This window comes from Anser anser, assembly GCF_964211835.1.
Source record: "Anser anser genome assembly, chromosome: 1".
Taxonomy (NCBI): Eukaryota; Metazoa; Chordata; class Aves; order Anseriformes; family Anatidae; genus Anser; species Anser anser.
Window position 1 is genome coordinate 149,556,485 of NC_139720.1, and position 17,232 is coordinate 149,573,716.

At 42.5% G+C, this 17,232-nt stretch overlaps 1 protein-coding gene across 2 annotated transcripts in view; it reads right to left on the minus strand.

Annotated features, from left to right (window-relative positions):
- COL4A1 (collagen type IV alpha 1 chain) overlaps positions 1-17,232 on the minus strand; it is a 131,835-nt gene that overhangs the window by 113,995 nt on the left and 608 nt on the right. The window lies entirely within an intron of this gene.

The window sequence follows — 17,232 nt, forward strand, 5'->3', positions numbered from 1 at the left end:
CATTGCCATCCATTAGATAGCAGGGGCTACGTGCTACCAACAGGACATGAATGGCACCATGTTTAGAAGTACATGACTTGTCATAATGCCAACACTGACTTTCTGAGAGATATTATCTAATTAGAAACATGCTTAGGAGAACTTTAAGGTTTATACATTAGGTAGTAACACATAATATTCTATTACCACCGATAATTCAAAATGCGTTGCAAAAACCTGCATCTGCCTATATAAAGCCTAAAAATAACAGTGTTGCAGCTCTACTGTTATTCAGCTGAATTCAGAGATCTTATCTTTCTCCAGTTGTTCCCACAAAGCTCTTAGCTAGTTTTAAAAGCTTCATATTCATGAGATGCAAAGCAGGTTCACAAGGAGGTCCTGCAGCATCTGACCTTTCCCTGCTCTCATGGCAATGTTAAGCACCGGAGAGGACAGCTATAAAAACAACACAGAAGCTGTTGAAGCAAGGTCTGACTGAACAATTTCCAGGGAAAAAGAAACACAATTATTCCATCAGTTCTTTCCATGTTTTCAGGCATACGAGTTGTATCTGGCAACAGTTCAATAGAAAGACAGGAACACCAAAAGAGGAGCACAGACAAAGCACTGATGTTGCAATGGATACATTAAACAGATTAAGCAGCTTGTAAACTGGGAACTGCTTGCTCATCAGCAGTTAAAAGACAAAATATTCAAGTACTTGCCATGTTAACATGAAAACCTTTGATTTACTGCATTCACTTTTTCTTATTAGAGGCAAATCTAGTAGCGCTGGCAATATATGTAAGTTCAATTGGCTTGACATGAACAGGGAAGGGCAAGACTGAAATGATAGTCAAACACACAGGAAATAGACTATAAGGACAAAAGAGTGAGGAAAAAAAGGATGACAAACAGATAACATAAAAGGAAAATAACCAGTACAGCCAGGGCAAAGAACCTGGGCTGAGAGACAGAGAAGAAACATGTAAATCAGAGTGTAGGCTCCTTACTGTAGTGAAATAATAGTCTGGATGAGATATGACAAAAGGAATCCACATTTTGCCACTACTTTCCATAACTAGGATGCCTTTGAGACAGGGTTTCAAATACTGCACCTTCCTAACCCCAGAGAAAGTGATGGGATAGCTGAGAGCAGCAGAGAACCAAGACCTCATCACAAATCTCTGTGGTAGAGCTACGCTTCACAACCTTACTTTCTTGAAAGAGTCAAAATGTAAACACGATGACATTTTTCTTTGTTCAATTCTCTTTCTTCTTTTTATTATTTTTGAAGGTTTTAGATTTTCAATCTTCTCCTTCCAAGGTAAAGCAAGTCAGAAAATGCAAAATTAAAGTCCTCTGGGAAAGCTCCATATAAGCCCTGCCTTGAGCAGAGGGTTACTGTCTTCCAAGAAGCTCAATAGCATTCCTTGCACAGGCTAAACTCATTCAATTACTGTTGGTCTGGAGCCACCCAAGTTCTCCATGCCAGCCTGCTCTATCCAAGCTGGCACCACCGTATCTCCCTTGCACCTTTGCTGTCTAGCAAGCCAGAGCAAGGAACTGTCTGGCTGAAAATATATTTCTTTCTGAAAAAAGTAACAAGCTGTGAGGAGAGCATGGCCATCCCTGTCAGTGCCACCCCACTTAAATCCATTTAAAGAGAATATGAGATCTCAGCATTAGACTCTGCTACCTCTCTGAGGCTCTCCGCATGACTGCTGCTTTGTCGCTGCAGATACCAGAAGATACACAGAGATCTGAGGAAGAGAACTGCAAGGACTTTTCCTGGTTAAGGAAGTTGAGTGGTATCCTGGAGAAGGAGATTTGGTCCCCACCTCTACCATGAAATCCCTTGAACACGCTGCACAAATCATTTCCACACTTTTTACAGGCAGCCACTAATCACACATTCCTCATTTTCTATGTGTTTTGTCTAGGGTGTTTTCTCAGACCAAAGATCTTGAAGACCTGGTTTCAGCTGAAGTCACTGTGGTAAAAGCATAACCAAGCAAACTATAAAATGCTACCACATGCTAACTAGGAGGTACTTCTAACATTTCCTATCCATCCTCTCCCAAATTGTCAGTAAATAACTATGAAATCTCTGGGAAATATTTACTAGCGCTACTCTGGCTCATGCAGAAAGAATGGGATGAAACAACTGCCAGCAGCCACACACCGCCTCCTTAAACCCAGGTAGGTTTCGAGAAATCAGTGCTCCTTGTCGGAGCATTCAGGTATGATCGTGGTAACAGCCACATGAAGCTCTTAAGAACCTGAAGATGATTATGCTGTCTTCATAGGGTGATTTGATTATAAGATCTTAAACAAGAAACAAGTCCAAAAACTGAAGAGTAAACAAAAAAACAAACCCTGCATCTTCACTCATTCAGTGAGGAAAACCTGTTTTGTGCATTCAGTGAGATGGGGTCCTGGGAAATAAATCAAGCAATTAAAGGCTAGCATGATGCGAAAGGGCCTGTATTTAGGTTGCACAGAGCTTTCCTAGCTTTTTGGAGCTCGACTACAAAAACAGAGTATTCTTTAAGGATTTTCTCTGTAGGAAGACGCATTAACATTACGTTAACATTCAGGCAGCAGTAAAGGGGAAGTACGTTTGGCTGTACATCATGCAAACATATTTAACAGCCACTGCTGCTCCAGACTCAAAGACACAGGAGCGGGAGCACGGCTGCAGTTTCAGGAAGCCAGCGGCTGCCAGAAGGTCGGCCCCAGGCATCCTCCACCCCTCCTCGAGGCCAGCCGAGGCCTGGTGTGAAACCACACCTGGGAGCTGCGGTTTGCACAGCTCCTGGCACACCGACCTAGGCCCCGCTGCCGCTCAGGGCCACGGCCTGGCCCCGCTCCCGTGCTGGCCTCCATGTCGCGGCCAGCCTGGCTGACTGGACTCCCGCTAACAGCAAAGGGAACACTTGCGCTAACAGGCACGGGGAAAGGAGAGGAAGCATCTCTTTCGCAGCGGGGTGCTGCCGCTTTAGGACCAGCCAGCAAAGTCACTGCAGCCTACTCCCCTGTCCTCTCCACCCCTAATTAATCACAGAGAAATTACAGCAGAGATCACACCTCTTGACTGCCAGTACATTGCCAGTGGGGTCAGCCTATTCTCCCAATCCTACTGTGAGAGCAAACAGCCGTTGTTTTCTTTGCACTTCCATCTCCATTTCTGTATTTCAGCATCTGAACACAGAAAAAAAATATTCTATAATGACACTTGAGTAATTTAGTCTTTGTAAGTATATTTAAGACAGGTGAAGTATTTAGGTGGCCACCAGAAACTGCAAGTAGTGAGGAGAATGAAGAACAGAAGCTGTCTGCTATACTTCCTAAAATAGATAGACATAACTTTCTAAATAAAAAAAATACATAGGGGCTCCTAAATTTGGGGGTGACGTACAGCTTCATGTCTTTTATTCTCTAGCTCTACATTTATCTCACAATTCCTGTGCCCTGCAGTCTGCACTATTTTCAGTGCTGTGATACATACCCTGTCATGTCAACTACTGGGATGTTCATCAAGCATCACCGAGAGACAAAGTACTATAGTATACAGATGTGCCTATTTTGGAAGCAGTTGGATCACTTTTCCCTACGAGGTCAGGGCTTTGCGACCAAAAGAATAGCTCCACTGTTTGCTATCCAGCTGAGAACAGATGAGATTCCCTCTTGTCTAACTCTGTAGATTTAATCATAAAGAATTAAATCACTCCTCCTTTACTTTCACTTAGCACCATTGAAGAGGAGAGCAGGTAGCATGCTCTCAAATTATGACACTAAAATTTTTATAGGTATTTATGACAATCCAAAGCTTATCATTTGTTGGCAAGCCTTTCCTTTATTCATTTCCTTCATTTCCCTTTCTTTCACTGGAAAGGAATTTCATGTCAAAGAAACTTAAAAATATAAAAAAATAAGAATGAGATTGTCAACTTCCAAAAGACTTTTATATATTAAATTTATCTTAGGGATTAGAAATCTTGCCTTTTCTTTTTTTCTCAGATAAATCAAATTGGTAGGCATCATAAGACATGTGGGTTTAAAGCTATTCTGTCCAGTTACTTTTATTTTCTTCTTCTACACTGGATATCAAAATTCAAATCCATTGCTTTTACTCATCCAAATAATTTTGTGAATACTTGCCTTTTCTCATAGGAGAAAAAAAAAAAAGAAAAAAAGACTTTTCTATTATAGGGTTCTAAGCAGAATCAATTCAGTTATGAACAATTTCTCTCTCAAAGAGGGTCATGAAGAAGTAGACAAAATAAAGCTTGAGATGGAAATCCCCAGCTAATCTGGTGCACTATCCTGAACTCTCTGACGCAATTCCCTTTGATCATGTCTTTTTTCCCATTCTTACGTTTAGCCTCTTTAAACAAAGTTTTTGGGGTTGCCAATAAAACATGTGGTTGCCATAAAAACACCCAAAAATAAGAACAGTAAAGGCCAATACAGCAAAATGTTAGACAATCCAAAGTTACATGATAAGTGATGAGTGTGAGCTGCCACCTTTTGGGATGTGCATGTGACTTTTATTCCTGAAGCTGGTGGTACTGAAAATTAATTGTCAAACTTGATCAAATTAGTTTTTATTATACATTTTCAGGCTTTGTATAATCACTAGCACAACAGACTTATATCTAGTTTCCAATGTCATGAAGTTCTATTACCCTTTCTTCACTTGGGGGAAAGTGAGATACAGAGAAGCTAAAAATGCTCCCTAGGGCTGCAGAAGCAGTTTGTGGCAGAATAGGGAACGGACTTCTGCTTGTGAGCATGAAGCCAGCCACATGCACCTGCGGCTGTACTGGATGCTGGCTGCATCCTTAGATTGCACAGTGTTAAAGTTCACAATTTAACCTAAAAGAATAAAAAAGTATATTTTATTTTTACCACAAAGTCAGAATCTAGGCTATGCTGACTTTATTGTCAAGGGAACAGAAATTCATTGGAGCTTGTAATTCTTCCTTGATTATCCATCTAGATCCACAGTCCTGACTTAGATGAGAGAAGTTCTTGCAGGTTTTAAAGGCATTGGGAGAGGATCCAGGGGGGTCACACTTTTCCTGAAGAAAAATAAAAGGGGATGAGTGCAGAAAAACAGAACTACCTGAAACAGATACTTGATTAACGAAATAAGGTTTTATTACATTATGCATAGCACACCTCTTAGTCTGAAAAGGATTTAGCAGTACTAGATATGTTTGCTTGAAATTAAGTATAAAATGCTTTTGAATATTACACCAAATATTGAGGGGGTTCTATTAAGAGATGCTTCTGTTAATAGGCACCAATAATATATGACTAGAATAGAAAAAAATAAAAACACTGAAAGAGAGAAAGCAGCAGTATCATTGGTTTGTAAACAAAAAGGGAAGATTGCAGAAACAAGGATGTGCACAAGTACTTCACTCAATCATAAAAATAAAGGAGATGCTTCTGGTGAAAAAAAAATCTTATTCAAGAAACTTCATATGCCAATATATAGACATGACTTTATATGTAGCACAAGACTGAGAATAATACAGACTGCAGGAACTGTGCCTGGCTGATACTGCAGTTTCCAAAATGAAGTTGTTTACTCAAACTATTTATAACTGTAGAAAGAATTCCAATAAATAAAAGTACATTGCAAATACTTTTATCATTACCCTAACAATTATTTTACTGCCTATTCTGAGAATAATACATAATGTAAATTTCTTTTCAATTTCTAAATAAGGCCTGGAAAAACAAAAACAGAAAAACTAAAGTTATCTTTTATTCTGAAACATTTAAGGATTTTTTTCCCCTAACACATGCACTTCTGCTTTTCACAGGGGTTCGAGATGCTGTGATCTCTATCCACTGTTCAAAGTCCTTAAAAAAGGAAACACTACATCAGCTGGGCACAGCCACATAACTTTACGGGTTTCGGTCAACCGCTCATTCTTATTCCCACTTCCTTGAAAAGAACTCTGGACTAAAAGATCCTCCCCAGTAGTCTGTCTCCTTTATACTGTTTACTTAACACTGGGAAATATTAAAACAAAACCTATAGAAAACCAGTTCCCTTGTATTCTGTCAATAATGTTTTGGAAGATGTCTCTATATTAATGTGCCTTTATCACATTAAAAAAATCTCTTTGATCACTCAGCTTAAAACCTCAATAGGTGTTTTTCTACCGCTGATTACTTTGATCAGTACCTGGATAGCTTCTCAGCTGTCAAGACATCCAGAGGTTTTTAATGGCTTCCTGACATTAGACCACAGCATGCATTTTCACCTGCTATATTTTAATTGACTCATTTTTAGGAAGCTATCAGCCTATAGCTACTAAGTTCCAATATCTAAATAAACATGTATGAAAAAAATAAAAATGGTTACAGACATGACACTTGACTTTCAGTCTACAGAACAGGGCAACACCATCTGTAAGGGAAGAAAACAGTAAAGACAACCCGACCAGCCTCTTTTTTTTTTTTTTTTTTTTTGCTTGGCAAATCTCCTAATACCAAGTAACCCTCAAAAAACTGAGATGATGAAACTCCTTTTCACTCTAGTGACAGAGAATTTAGACTGCTAACTCTGCACGTAATAATTCTTAAGCAACAGACCTCATTCCTCATGTCATAAACAAATTGCTAGAACACCCCATGAGCAAGAAAAGACACACAGATCATACTGACTTTTTGCAGCGTGCTCTCTCCACTTTCTCATCGCTTGTAGACTTGGAAGCAGATGCCAAGCAATGAGAGCAAGGATATTTTTCTCATCACCTACAGCCATCAGCAGGAGACCTTGATCCCTAGTGCAATGGGACCAGTGCAGGTGCTCCTGCAGACCAAACATTTGCAGCCCTGGCAGGATAGTGTGCGATTGCTTCTACTCGTCCTCTCGCTCATGGGAAGCAGATGTGGCCATGAAGTTCCCAGCTTCGGACTGGCAACAGCCCACTGGCATATCTATGCTCCTCTGTCTCTCCCACGGGATGAAGGGCAGCAGCTGTTGCCGCTGAGGCAGGAGCACATCTCTGCTGGCCAGCTCAAGCCCAGCTGTGCTCCTGCTTCAACACACAGGTGCCAGCAGCCAGCTCAAGGGAAACAGTGCTGGTTCATCTCCAAGGCTTTACAGGAAGGAGGAAAGAGCTGGGGAAGAAAAAGCTGGTGATGTTTCCAGCCTGGTCCACAACACACCATGGGAAAGCAGGTGTAAGGAGAGGACCGAAATGCCAGCCATCCCACTGGGAGCACAGCATGCATTGGGGGACATCTCACCATGGAGGTTGGTCTTACCCAGCCAATACTTTGAGAAATATTCCTTTGCCTAGCTGGTATTGCAGCATTTCGCCACAATGGGCAAAGTGCCTTGACTGTTTTACGACCCCTTCCCTTCTCCGCCTCCCCAGATGCACACACACCAAAATCCACTCTAAATAAACTTACGGAGACCTTCGTAAGATCAGGCTTTTCCATGACAGACCCAGTTCTACACTTAAGAAGAGGGTCACGAGGCAATTCCATCACCCAGACAAATTTTGAAGTATCAAAAGTGCTATTTTGAAGTACCAAATCCAGTCAAATTACTGCGTAGACAACTGTTCCACCAATTATCTCACTTGACATTGGGTTATCAGAAAGAAGCACACAGAGCTGGCCACCACCAGTGACAACTATGAGATTGGTTAATTATGAAGATATATCATAAATCTGCCTGTAGCACTGAGTGATTCAGATTTTAAAAATGCTTTCTTGGCAGTTTCCATGTAATACGATAAATCTAAGAACAGGAATTCTGCACTTGACACTTTCTAACACAGTAAATAAGAATGACGAGAAACAGATGACTTTATACCCAATATTATAAATTCATTTTTAACTAGTGTTGTTGTACCCAAGCTTTACATTTGAAGTAAAATTCCAGAACTTCATTAGTTGTTTTCAGATGCAGAAAAACTCACATAAGATGCTCATGTTTTAAGTACATCACAACATACACTTCTTTTCAGCAATGCTTCATCCAATAGCATATGAAATTTCACTGAGAACTCATCCTCTGTTTTTATGACTGATTTAATATGACTATGTATCTTCAGATTTAGAACTGTGAAATAATTTTTTAGGCAGCTGAACCACAGTTATAAGAAATTGAAAGGCATTATCAGAAACAATATAAGACATGACATAACCACATATGCACATTCCCATATCAATCAATTTCCTACATCTCATTTGGACAATATACATACACACTGTACCATGTGCAAGCCCGTTCCATATAATTACACATTAGCATTGCCATGACAGAAAGCATCTGAGCAAGCAGAGAGGGAATTCCAGAACTTTTCACGTTTTCCTCATGAAATGTTCAGACTTTAATCTACTGTAATGTATGCAGATTAGAAAGACAAACAATTGTTTGTGGGCCTGATGGTACAGGGTGACAGCCTAGCTAAACTCTTCCTCATTTTTGACATACGCAGTTTTCTAGCTTTACCCTGCCAGCATCGTCTTCTCTGGCCTCCTTTATGATCTACGAGATTTTTTTCCATGTCCTTAGCAACTTCAGCTACTCTAAAAATGAATTCAATGGAAGCTGAAATCATTGTCAATCTGCAGAAGATTACTCTGCACCTGACAGGACTAAGGCCACTGAGCTAGCATCACTGCCAGGTCAGCAACTGTCTGGGGCATGTCTCATGGGCTGCCACCCTGAGCTCTTCTATGCTTATGACACTTCCAGTTTATTCCAGATCATGAGCTCTTTCCCAACCAGACACCATTCCTGGAAAATGCATCAAAGTCAGCATCCACTGTTTGTCTGACCAGTGTGAATCAGAGAACATTTTCAAAGGCATGTCCCCAGCAAGATGGATGTGTTTTTCTGCATGATTTGAACTATTATTTTGGCATTCCCAAGGGCATGAGCTGAGACATTTTTTAACCCAAAGACGTTAGGCATCGGTACAACATTTGCTATATCACCAAGGTCCATAATGGGAAGTAAGTTTTAAAATAGCAATAGAAAGTCAGTAAAATTATGTCACATAGGAATTAACGTCATCAGAATCCATGTCTGAGTCTTCCCCCACTGGGACTTGCCAGGAATGGCCGTAAGAAAAACCTTGTCCAACCTTGTCCAACCTGGGACAGCCAGCTGGGGGGCTCTGCAACTGGTGGCAGGGGCAGGAGTCTGCTCCCACAGTTGATCTCCAGCTGATCAAAACATCAAGTCCACGGCTCCAGCACTTAGTCCTTTCCCTCTTCCTGATTTTTTTATTCCAGTTTTTGACAATCTCTTCTAATCCCTGCCTTCTGGGATGTTTCTTGCCCTGGTTTCTACTCTGGCCCCTTGGGATCAATCATGGAGCCTTGACTCCTTACAATCACTGCATCATTTTAACACAGGATAAGAACATAAACTTCCTAGGATAATGTTAAGCCTTTTATTTGCTTCATACTTTCATTTACACCTCTTGCTATTCCCAGGTTTTCTCTAAATATTTCCATGTCGATTCCAAAAATACAGCTAATAACAAGTAGACAGTTAGTAGACTTGTGCTAAAAAAGATGGTAGTTTCCGTAAAAAAAAAAAAAAAAATTTACTCAAGCAATATTACGAGCATTTACATAGTTTTAGTCTTCATTGCCTGTTCTTGAAAACTGTTAAGAACACGTTTGAATATTTACAGCTAAACCAATTTCTGATTTTGGGCCTTGAATGCAGCTTGCACATGCATCCTGACTTTATGGCAGCCAGAATTTATCCTTTTTTATTCTACTAGCAGATAACTGACTTGCCATTGCCATAAAAGGGACAGAGCTTCAAGCACAATATGAAAATTCCTGGAATGTTCGAGTCAACCTCACTTAGCTGATTTTTCCCTTAATATGTGCACTATGAATACAAACCATTAATGTACTAATTTTTCTTCATACTTTTGTTCTAATTCTTTAGGGCCCCAAAAGTCCATACCAGAGTATTTTTTCAGCCTTATTTGGGTTTCGTTACAATCTTAGAATTTGTTTCAATGCTTTTAGGCTATCAAATATTTCAACAGAAGTCTTCAGTAGACTAGAAGTTTTCTTCACTAGATAAACAAGCCTAGTAAGACCAAAAGGCTTAGAATATCCAGTCAGCACATAGCTATCCAGTGAAAATGGGCTAATTTGTTTTATCCCTTAGTTACAAGTGAAACATTGTCTGAAGAGATACGTGACACCAAAAAAAAAAAAAAAAGCCATTCTTATCCTGGCATCTGTTTTCTAAATTAGGGACCCCATAGATTATCTATCAAAATACTACTGCTAATAAAACAACACACACAATTTTCCTCTAAGTTAGTGATTATTTGAATGAAAGATTACATACTTCTCTGTGAATTTCCATGTGAATATTTGTAGAAATAATCTTCACAAAAGAACCACATCAACTACACTGATGAATTAGAACACATCCATCATCCATCCACTAAACTAGGATGCAAAGGCAACATCATCAAATACAAGAAGACATACACAAGGGCACGTTGGCTAGAAGGACGGGTGACCCTGATATTGAAACCATCTTTCATGTGGCCAGAGAGATCATAAACTCCACAGCAGCTGAGAAGAACAGGGGCAGAGAAAAGACTTGTTTTTTTAAATGTAGTAGAGGAGGTGCAATGTTAGCTACCTCAGGTCATTTTCTTCTAGCATGTGCAGGGGAACACCACTAGACTTCTGGCAGCTTTCAAAGAAGTTCAACATCCAGAACTAATTTGTGGTTTTCATCATATTTCAGTTCAGAGATGAAGTACAGAGTCTATAAATCCAGGCTTTTTAGCACATCGCTTCTGTTACTACTTTAACAGCTACACAAAGTTCTCCACTGGGGTGACAAAATCTTACCTAAAAAACTATTTTTGCTTCCCAGTTGTAGAGATTGAAATTAATTTTGGTATTTTTATAACTTTGATCATTTATTCCACCAGCTCCTTCTTAGCCATCTTGAAAACCTTCATCTCAAAATGTTGTATCTGTCACGGTTACTAGCGGATGAAAGCCACAAAAAGATGAAAGAAAATGAATGATTACTTTGCAATTTGTTTACCCCACACACTTGACAGCACTTTGTGTTTTGTGCACTGCATTGTTCTGCTGGTGATGCACACCCTTCCTCAGACCCTGCAAGGGGCTGTTTGCCAGCAACAGGAGCAGTGAAGGTAAAGGCAGCAGGAGTGTGCACAGACAGAAAAGGCAGAGGAAAGGAGGGGAACAGAGGATGTTTAGTAGATCTCTTGGATCCACCCAAAAACTCCAACCTACATAATATTCCATAAAACAAATGGAATAACTGTGTTAAAAACACAGCTACACTTTCTATGAATTAGATTGGCACAACGTCAGAAAATCTTAGGCCATTTATTTCAGAAAATGTGTGTGGCTACAAGAAGGCGATTTAAAAAGAAGAAAATCCATCGTCTTCACATTTTCCTCTGGCTTTTCTCTTTTCATCTTTGGCCATGCCTTTTCTGTCATATTACACTCTCCAGGGAAAAAAAAAAAAAAAAAAAAGAGAGCTTTTTTTGTGGGTTGTGAGGCCAGGCTGACTCATCTCCACCCAAGAGGATTCCCAGGCTCCCACGGCACCTGTTGCCTGCTGCAACACACCAACACCTTGGACCAGTGATGTACCAACGCTACTGAGACTCTGCAGCACAGGTATACAAGTAGCACCACAATTATTGTCTGAACCCAGACTCTGACAGTACAAAGTTTCATATCCTTACAACTTGGCAAATCCGAGGTGAGGAGGAGTATTTCCTACCATCACCACACATTCACCTAAGCTATGAAGAGTTAATACAACCTTAAGGCTTCCTGTGGTTTTTGCCTGGGTTGAAAATATGATGGAGGTAGGCACAATGGGATGCAGACTGTAAGAGATTTCCAAAGAAACACCCAGTTGAGACACTTAATCAATTAAAGCAGTAAGAACCGAATCTAGAGCAGAATAGAGTATCCAGAAGTACGAGGAACTGGAAGCAAAGGTGCTTTTAAGTACACACCTTTTTTTTTTTCTTTAGAACATTTATCCAGGCTCTGCCTTCCTCTAAGAGAGTATCTCAAAGATAAACGGAGGTTAAACAGTCATCTTTTCAGTTCAGAAATACTTACTCAATCCTGATTAGTTGTATACATGTATTTTTCTCAATACTAAGTAGAAACATAAAACTGAAATAGACACATTTTTTCTGATTAAATCTTTTGATCATTCTTTATCTGTTTATACATGTCAGAGAGTAATGGCAGACCATGTTTTTTTGTATTTTCTACTTATATTATTTATAAAGTACACATTTGCCTTTCTCCTTACTGAAAGTCACTGCAGATTAGAATGACACAATGACAGTAACTGATATATGTCAACAATGTTTTAATTTGTTCTGCTTTTTATGTCCACATTGTCCAAGATACTGCTATATAAAGACTCTTGGAGGGCTAATGCCACATACTTTTCTGATGTATTAAATTACCAAGAATAATCCCAGCCAGCCACAACCCAGAGAAGTCAAAATTTATCTTCCCACAAACATCGTTAAATTGTAGCAGTGCTTCATATATTCAAATGCTCCCTATCTACACTGGTTGCTATTTCAGTCAGGTTATAGCCCATGCCCCAATTTCTCCCTTTGGCCATATTTTGCAAGGTGTCAAAAGCCTTTGTAATATCAGCGGAAATTCTGGGAAGGGAGCACTACGTAACTTTTAAACACTGATGAAGTAAGTCAATTTATTCTCATGTTGAGGTTGTTGAATCTTGTTTAGTCTAGTTCTATAAAAAGAACAATATTCACAAGCCTAGCCCTAGAGATGGTTTCTGACATTTTTAAACAATTGTCTTAGCTGCCTAAAGCAGCTATCCTACATTTCTTTACGTGATCATGGCAACTGACAGCATATACAACCAGCATAACCTCAGACCCCATACAACCTAACTATATATCCCAGGACTACAAACGCTAAGCAGATGAGCTGCGATGAAATACTGCAGTAGTTCTGAAGACACTGAACACACACGAGCGCCCAGAAGTGAGAACTGTGCTACTTGGGATGACGGTTCAGAAATGCACTTGCGCCTGCTGACGCTGTACAGCTGGCTGCGGGAAGGGGCTGACGAAGATGAGTCAGTATTGCTCGGGAAAGGAGGCTGGCTGAGATCTCCATCACCAGCGTGCTCAGTTGGTGGTGCTCAAACACAGCCGGCAGCAACCCCGTACGTGCTCCTGAAGCAACCCGCTTCTCTAGACCCCCTGCCACACTCTCCCCTCCCAAAACCACTGCTCACAAGCAGGTGCTTGGTCAGCTCTGAGGCCACAGTCCCTCTCCTATATGCAAGTAGCCAACCTCAGATACCTGAGGGATGCACAACTGGGTTACTCTTGCTCTGATATAGGGTTGGAGGAGCAGCCACCACTATGCCCTTCTCATGCAACAGTGGTGTCCCTGGGGGAGCTGGGCAACTCATCTTAATTCCCCTTCTGCCCAGAGGGATTCATCCACCTCTCCCACCTCCTGGGCAAGTGCAGTTCCTGTAACAACAAGGCTACAGACAACACTAGGAATCACATGGGAGGAGATGACATGTGACTCTCCCAGCTGGAAGGCCACATTCCTGTCCATGCTCTCATCTTTCTCTGCAGTGCACCATCTACCACCCCCGGTCCCACACCCCTTCCTATCAGGCCACCCAGCTCCTACAGGAGCAAGGGAGAGTGCTGTCCTTCTTCACACCTTCTTGCGTCCCACCACAGCCTGGCAGGGGGAACCAACCCTCATTTCCCATTTCTCAGGGATGCCTTCTAGCCTGGGAGGTGCTTAACTCTGTGGAAGTCATTTGGGTCTCTCCTTCTGGCCACATCTGCTGAATTACAATAACCTTATCTCCATCCTGAACTAAAACTTGCCAGGGTTTGTTAGACATGCTCCTAGCGTCAACAAGACAAGTCCTTGAGGTCATTTAGGGACAAGGATCTCAAATGGCCTTGAGGGAGAGGTGAGCTGAGTCTCTCAACACCAGACAGTCACAGTGCTAGGCATGAAAGGCTGCAGAAGGCAGGTGCCCAGCATAGCCTGATTTCACTAGTAAAAGCACACCCAAGTGAACTGCTGTCAGTCATCCAGGCCTCTTTAGTCATTTCTTTTATCTGCCCTTGGTTTACCTGCCTTTTTCTCAATAAACTGCTTTTAACATAATCAGAACAGAAAAATCATTCAGACTAGTTGGGAGCAGGGTTTTTTTGTTTGGTTGGTTGGTGGTGGTTTTATGATTTCAAAACAGGAGGCTGACGAGAGGAAGGCGTGAGGGGGAAAAGGGCAGAGCAGCCTCATCCTAGCCTCTGCTGGGGCACGTGCCCCAGGCAGGGCTCACCTGGGGACAGGGATCTCCTGGCCTCCCACCAGCACCCAGCCTGCTCGTGTCAAGAACGATCTGCCCCGTTACTTAAATGCAGCCAGGAGATCTTGCTCCGTTTCAGAAAACACACAGAAGGTATCTGCAGTGGTGTGGAGAGGGTATCAAAACACGAAACCAGGATTTCCATGGCATTGTCATCTCTCAACCAAGCAGTACTAATGCTAGGAAGCAGACTTTCTCCAAAGGAAGCGGCAGCTTGAAGAGTGTCAGAAATGAGAGCCCCTGCAGAGATCCATCAAAACAAGTTTCTCCTGTAACGGCCTCACGGGAGCTCTCTCTCAGTCTGACCTGAAAACACCGTAAACTGCTGCCCTGTCTTCTGCTCTGCTCCCCTTACAATTTGAAAATGAATCTCCTGAGAAAAACACAGAACAGTACAAAAGCCCAAATCAGCTATAATTAATATTTCAGTGATAATGGGTGAGCATAAAATGCTTTGAGCTTCCAGTGCCACATGTGGGTGCACTTCGTAGTGCATTTCACACCCTGGCATGGTCCCCATGGGAGCTGCAAAGGAGTGGTCCCCTGTTGTGCACTAGGGCACGGGATCCTGACAGCAACTGGCTCAAGGCTGGCTTTGCTGCATCAAATGCTGACGTGAGAGCAGTCCTTCCCAATCTCCTTGTATGTATTTAATCATGAGTAAGTCAGTGATAAAAAGAGTTTTTTACTGTCAGCCCTGTTACTCTGCAGAATCCCTGCGAGCAAAATAGCAAAAGCTGCTTCTGCTACATTTGCCCTCGCTGACATGACTTCGAGTTTCAGCTAGTCACTCCTGCACAACCACGAGGAGAACTATGAAGAAACATGTCTACTGAGCACTGGGACGGGTTGCACAGAGGGGCTGTGGAGCCTCCATACTTGGAGGTGCTCAGAACCCCACAGGACATGGCCCTGAGCAGCCCACTCTGGGCAGGGTTTGGATGAGTCGTTCTGCAAAGTGCCCCCAGCCTCAGTGATTCTGTGATGAAGGCCATAGGACGACTAAGAGCATGACAAGACGGTGGCTGCACAAGTATAACGATTTTTTCATCTAGCTGATGCAAGCTATTTCAGGGCAGGAAAGAACCAGCTGCTTCCTTCAGCCTGTCGCCCCCAGTGCTGCATCCAACCTCTCCTACTGCACGGCCTCTTTTAACACGACCGTTGCTCAAACATAAACAGAGCAACCAAGCAGCAGGGACACGTTTGGACGAGGACAACGTGAGCATGGGACCAGCCCCGCCAGCCCTCAGAAAGCAGGAGAACGAGGCCCATGTGACAGCCCCACTCAGCCGCCATCACCCGGGCGCACCGCGCCGGCTCTAGGCTCTCCAGAGAGAAGCAGGCCCCAGCGCCTCTGGGGAGCTGCTGGGGACGGTGCTGGCAGAACGGCACTCAGCGAAAGGCCACCCCTGCATGGCTGAAAGTTCATCCACGGCAATAAAGCCACAAGGAGCTCGGCTTCCGTGGCATGCTTGTGTTTCCTGGTGGCACCGATCGGGAGCAATCTGCAGCCAGCACAGCACAGAAAGAGTGGTTAATAGTGTGACAGCTCCGTAACATAATTAACAGCTCCAGATCGCATTTAGGAGCCTTGATGTGAATACAGCAACTTATCCTGCACACACAACTTTAGAACAATTCAGGGTTGCTATGGAAGGCTTGAAATTGTATAACTGATATTAAAGCTCGAATTTTCTTTTAATGTGCACGTCTTCCTCACGTAGCTGTCTGTCTGTGACTGACAGCCTTGGTTTACCCAGTGACTTCACTTAAACTGCGCAAGGTGGGAACGTATTTCACAGAGAGACATTTATACCTCTAGGAACACCAAATGCAGAACTCAAACATGAATGATTTACCTCAAAAGATTTTAATTAATTAAATTTAATTATATCCTGAAAGGAAGACAGTTTAATGCCAAATGATGGGTGAATCATCCCAAAGGTGCATCACCAAGTGATTTACTGCCATCACTGCGAGCCTGATACTATCAGCCTAGGAGCAACAGATCAGACGTCAGAAGTTCAGTGCATTTCTGACTTCAGCTGATCCAAGGCATAGATACCATCCCCATGGTCACACAGAAAATGCAGTTCAATATAGAACTTGCTTTCTGCAGAAAACAAGTTTACAATGACCCTCTCTGCTTCTTCCTTCACTGCTTAAAATGCCAGGTCTTACATTTATGGCAGGGAATGTGGCAAACAACCCATCTGCCCGTGCCTACTGAAGTTTTCTGCACCCCTGGATTTCACTACTACGGGGTCGAACTCCCCAAAAGCAAGAAACCAGAGACCATGAGAAGACGACCCAGTTCGCATTATCATGTCAACTGCCTTTGCTTATGGGAGAGAAGGTCCGAGGGACTGCAAAATACTTCAGGAGCACCAGGAAACGGAGTCCTTTAACTTAAGGACAGCGGGTAGCTAATATCTCAGGGATAAAATTAGCTCCCTTAGCAAAACTTTCAGACTACTTGCATACTTTCGATTTTACATGCCTGCAGCTGAATCTCGCTCTGTCGGGAAAGGTGCCAGAACTGAACTTTAATCATTAACATCAGAATCCTTCCTGGTCTCCGGCCGACTGCCCATCGCGGGGGTCAAAGGCAGCGAGCACGACGCTTTGAATCCAAGCAGCCAACCGATTTTTTCGTCGCTGTTTTTCCCTTCAAAAGCTCACCTTTCCGTTTTGTTTTGTTTTGTTTATCGCTCTCCGGGCGCCCTCGCTGCTTTAGGTCCCGGCTGCGCTCTCCATCCTCCCTCCCAACCCCGAGGTGTTCCCCGAGGAGCCGGGGGCGAGCAGCGAGA